Source organism: Phlebotomus argentipes, unplaced genomic scaffold, assembly GCF_947086385.1.
Source record: "Phlebotomus argentipes unplaced genomic scaffold, Phlebotomus argentipes genome assembly scaffold_18, whole genome shotgun sequence".
Lineage (NCBI taxonomy): Eukaryota > Metazoa > Arthropoda > Insecta > Diptera > Psychodidae > Phlebotomus > Phlebotomus argentipes.
In genome coordinates, this window is record NW_026776177.1 from 10,997,674 (window position 1) to 11,003,031 (window position 5,358).

Consider the following 5,358-nt stretch of genomic DNA (forward strand, 5'->3'; position numbering starts at 1 on the left):
AGAAAAATGTGTACATATAAAGTTGAGTGGAAGAAACTCTCCACACACCACACAACATTAACTAATGTTGCTTACATAAAAAAAAGCTATCGTCGCAATTTCACACACAAGTTTTCCCATTGAAAGCCAACACCAAATTAAAATGAAGCCACTTCGAAGAGACCGGATGAGAATATTTTATACGTCATTATTTTGTGCTTTTTCCACTGCATTCACACACCATACAAGACAAGAGCCCATATTACAATCTTATGCAATTTAGATTGATATATATATATATATATTTTACTCACCATAATCAAACACCACACACAATACACACCTAAGTCTGTTTCAAGGGGAAAATGTTGCCCAGGAAAATCGTGAGGAAATTCAGAAAATTGCACTCCAACTTCCAGACAGAGACTGAGAGACACACACAACACTCTCAAGTGATACAAGTTCGTGGGCAGTCAAGAAGAAAACTAACTTAAATAGGATGAATTGAGCTTCAATTGAGAAAGCAAATGCGCGAATTCTTGCCTCTTTCTCTGTCTCACACACCCGTTCGCTAACCCATCACCGCAATTCATTAATATTATTCACACTCCACACACAATTGAATATTGAAACAGGCAAGTTGAGGAGAACGCGAACCGAGAGGAGTGAAGCTTTAATGCTCAACTTCTCATTTTCAATGTGTGCTTCGGGCAAATGCTATTCCACTTTTCACAAAACCTCCTCTCCTCTTGCCTTTTTTTCTCTCAAGCCTCCTCTTCGTCTTCTCTCTCTCTCACATCTCTTGGGTGTCTTTTTGCATGTGTGCCCCCGTCGTGTTTATTACACGAAGAAAAATACTCCAGTCTTTGCCTGCCTCTTCTTTTTTTTCTTCTTCTTTTCCCCCGCTGAAGAGGAGACACACGAGAGAGAACTGTATTGGGCCGCCTTTTTGTTGCTTTCCTTTTGGGCTTGGCAACTTCACAAACTCTTCAACCAACAACAGGGAGAGAGAAAACACCCGGATAAAAGTATGGAGAGAAGTTTATACGCCAAGAGTTTTCAGGCACTGAGGCTTTCAAAGCTACACAACGCTCTCTGTGGGTATGGGCAAATGACGCAGCGGAAACCTAAAAACGACCCAACGACTACATCCATCAACCATGAGGGGACGGATGAGAATTTCTCACTATACACCAAACTTTCAAAGTATTCGAAAGGGGGCACACCAGACAAACCGAGCATTTTCTCTGTATATCCATGAAAATTCCCCCCAAATTACAAGAGATACGGCAGCAAACATACCTATTCTTGGACTATTCACTTTTCATCCATCTTACACACACACAACACTCACATCATACATTTCAAATCTATGAATAAATCGTGAATATACTTTACCCAAAAACTGCTCTCCTGCCGCCAAAAAATATATCCTTTTCTCATCTAAACAGCCACTCTTTGTTTCCTCAACACTTGCAACTACCTACACTCTCCTCCCTCCTTGACTCTTTTTTTTCTTTCTTCCCTAATACTGCGTCACCAGCCAACGAAAACTTCGTCCTTTCACCTCAACGCGTCACACTACTTTGAGGATCGTGCAAGGAAAAATTTTCTACCCACCCGTTTCCCACACAGTTACATCAACTGCCCCAATATACTCTCCTAACCCACACACAGGCGCTCAACACACAGCCGCAGCAGGCCCGTTGCACGCAAAAGCTGCCACAGAGCCCAACTCTGTGCCCCGATTCCCAATTGTTTCGTGAAAATACCAAATCCTCTTTGGCACACACACACATACACACACTCGCTTGAGCAAAGCACGCTCTGAGAAAATGAACGCGTCGGATATATATCCAAAAGAGAACATCCAACATGGCAGGCAGCTCAGCCCGTTTCCAAGAGTAGTTGTGGCTGTTGGCTTCTCTCTCTCTGTGGCAAAGCCATCCTCGCCCCTCCTGTGCTTCGGCCCAGAATCGGGCGCAGCACACGAAAAACAGGGGCCGAGGGAAAATTCCCACTTTGCCCGATACTTCGGCTCCATTCCGAAAAACCCACATAGAGAGACAGAGACAGAGCGAGAGAGGCCGACTTACAGAGGCCCAATTGGGTGAGCAAGAGTGAGATGGGCGCCAATAGTGCGCACTTCCAACGTACCCAACAAAACCTAGGGGAGATTCATCATCATGCTTTGGCCATCATTTTCATCTCCATTCAGCCACCCATCGTGCCATCTCACTCCAATCCCATCGGCAAAGACCCAAATATATTCAATTCTCTCCCATTCATACTCAATTGGCTCTCATCATCGCACACCGTCTCGCTCCAACTCACCATCAAATACTTTTCCTCATCCCTCTCGCCTTGGCGACCTGAAAAACCTCCTCTCTCGCGCTGAGCTGCCCTCTCTTAAGCCCCCAAACAAGACGACGCGCTTCACGTTGAGAAACCTCACCCTCTCGCAAGAAAGGCATTTTTCTTCTTGGAAATACTAATTCTTCTCCCGAATTTCTGCCTCTCACTCAGCAAAAACCCCGCAAAGGTAGAAAAACTTTTAGCTTTTCAACTTCCCAAAAGTACCGTCATAAAAATTCTTCCCTTCTCCCTTTTTTCGTCCACCTCAGGACAATAAACAGCGGTGTGGTCAACTATCTCCCTTTTTGGAGTTCACTTTTTTCCACAAAAATCTACCTTCCAGCACACCAACACACCTTTCCTTCTCATCCTCCTCCTCCGCCGCCTCATCTCCCAAAGATTAATTTTTCATCTTTCTTTCGCACAACGTCTCGAGAGCGCGTTTCTTCGCCTTGGGAACAACACACAGTCGACAGACGGAAAAGAAGAACAACATATTCCGAGATATGAGAAAAACGAGCAAAGAGGAAAAATTCCACTTTTCAACAATGTGAGAAGCTCTTCTTTGAGTGCGTGTGCATATTTCTTTCTCTCTCTCTCTTCTTTTCCAGCCATTGAAATTCTCAAGACTCTCGAGATGAAGAAAAAATGCCCAGCCAAATGGGTTGCTCCAATGGATGCACAATTAAACTTCTTGAGCACGCACAGAGTGAGGGATGGAGGAAACGGTACAAACTTCAGGCCCCGCGAACTTGGGCGTCTGGCAAATTATTCGGTAGCCAAAGAAGCTAGGGACGTAGCATGAAATATGCTAAAGCCCCATTTTAATTGCAAGAAAGCCAGTCACTCTTCATAATTTGATCAAGACAACGAGCCTCAAACGACTACGGAAAATCACTGACAATTTGGGTTATACGATCGTGATGATCAAATATTTTGTATACGATTTCTAATTGTTTATTCGATATGCAGAGGATTTTCAACAGGATGAACTTGAACAATGTGACCATGATCTTCATTCTGTGATCAAAGATTGGATAGTGAGCTTTATTTCTGCAAAGTATTGTTGAAATCATTACTTCACAGCATTGATGTGGTGACGAAAATATTTGGGTTTCAGACCTTTGTTTTTCGCTCTAAGACCGGATCTCTACGATCGCTGGAAAAGCTACAATTTCCACTCCCGCATTCCCACAAATACTCGTCACTCTTTATCGGAAATCTATAGAGATATTGGCGTGTTTGAAGAGCGATTTCCTGCATGCCAAAAAAAGCCATTTGAGTTTTATATTTCCCAATAATGACGCGCAAGGGCCGAAAAGAGAGTCCATTGTTTGGCCTCCAGCGTGAAGTTGGCACAGTGAGTCTGTTGGGAAAACGGACGCGAGGAGTCGGTTCAAGTTGGCTGTGTGGCACCCCGGCAGATGTTCAAATTACCACTCAACAATAGAGGGCTTTTTTCCCGAACTAGGGGAGAGTGAAGAGAGTTTGTGTGGATTTGGGCATTTGCAATGGGGGAAGCGTCGCTGAAAAGGCCACAGAAACCATTGGAGGCAGAACACAACGCATTTTTCCCCTTGTTGTGCTCCTTTTTTCGGGCCCTCTGCACTCTCTTCTCTCTCTCCTCCCGGTGTCCATATGGCAGCATTTTTGTCGGTTTCCCTTCTTGCACTCTCCCATTTCCCGTCGCCCAGCAGAAGCCCACTCTTGGGTGCCAGGCGAAGGGGAGGAAGTGAGGGCTTCAATTACATTTTCTCTCGCTCGCAGACGTGCTGCGCGAAACATGGAGGAATATTTTCGTGCTTCAATGAAACATAAAACGACTCCATGAAAAATTTGCGTGGGGAAAAAAAACGGGCAGCCTCAATGGAAACGGAAATCTCACATCGCACACGAAGTTCTTCTGCTCAGGTGAAGAATTTTTCTCAGAACACGAGACTGTGTGTGAGAGTGTGTGGAAACTAATGAGGTCTCAAGGAAGCATCATAAGAACCTCCATCAGATATGCTACAGTACTTGGCTATTTATTATTACACAAACGATAAATTTTCTCGTGTGACTGAGCTAATAATAAACAACGGTTTATGATAAGGGACTGACTTGGGAAAAAAGCTTCACGCCTGATAACAGGTTATCTCTCAATTATCCACCCTCTCACTCTCTCCCGTGCGTCGCATGGGAAAAGTACAGGCCGAGACTGCAATTGCGATGGGTGCCCCTGTGCGTGTTGTGCTTTTCCGAGGCCACCCTGTGTTTTCGTGAAGTGACGCTCTCATTTTAGCATGAAATCCTCTCTGCGCCGATGCCGCGCTGCTCTCTTCCTCTCTCACTCCCGCCCGAACGCGCTCTCTTTTCCGCCGCCGCCGTCGTCGTGGAAAAGTCGCGCGTCCCACTCAATCACGCGGCGGCCCCATCGCATGCTCTCGCTCGCACACACACACAACCCTCTGGTGGCTGATTTTCCAAATATCGAGCGAGCGCCCAAGAGAAGTTCGCCGAACAAAGCCAACATTGCCCAAGATGGCGGACGCAACGCCATCGGGAATTTTCACAATTTTCGCGACAATTACGTAACATGCCCAGTGGGAAATGCCACACAACCGACCCCGACTGGCCCCCGCGGGTTTTCCCCGCACGCTCACGGGGCCACTGCGTGATTTTCTTGCGGCCCCCCGGAAAATCCCACCGACGCCTCTGTTCCCCCGGCCCGTGACAATTTTCAATCACCTTCCTACCCCCATTGCACACATTTCCACGCCAAATAACTACCAAATATTCATACATGGGCTCTTGACTTACCTTAATTAGCACAGTCTTCATTTAATATCACAAACTTAATACTATTTGAAATTAAACAAAAATGGAATTACTCGCAATGGCGTCGTCCGTCTTATTCACGTCTCACACAGTGACTGACGAACACTCTTCGCCAGTGGAGGCGCCTCTCGCTTTTCGTCCGGTTTGTCAGCGCACTTCTTCGCTGGCCTGCACGCCACCTGGAGGCCGACACTCGTGGCGCAAGTG

At 46.0% G+C, this 5,358-nt stretch overlaps 1 protein-coding gene across 7 annotated transcripts in view; it reads right to left on the bottom strand.

Moving 5' to 3' along the window:
• Positions 1 to 5,249, bottom strand: part of LOC132260649 (longitudinals lacking protein, isoforms J/P/Q/S/Z-like) — a 29,445-nt gene extending 24,196 nt beyond the window's left edge. For 2 of the 7 annotated variants that reach the window (XM_059758914.1, XM_059758915.1), the window contains exon 1: positions 294 to 465. The gene's annotated coding sequence lies outside the window, so the exon portion shown is untranslated. Of the gene's footprint in view, positions 1 to 293; positions 468 to 1,377; positions 1,966 to 5,133 lie in introns of those variants that run through there. The other 5 variants (XM_059758916.1, XM_059758911.1, XM_059758910.1 and 2 more) reach the window with 5 other exon arrangements.
• Positions 5,250 to 5,358: the final 109 nt, after the last annotated feature.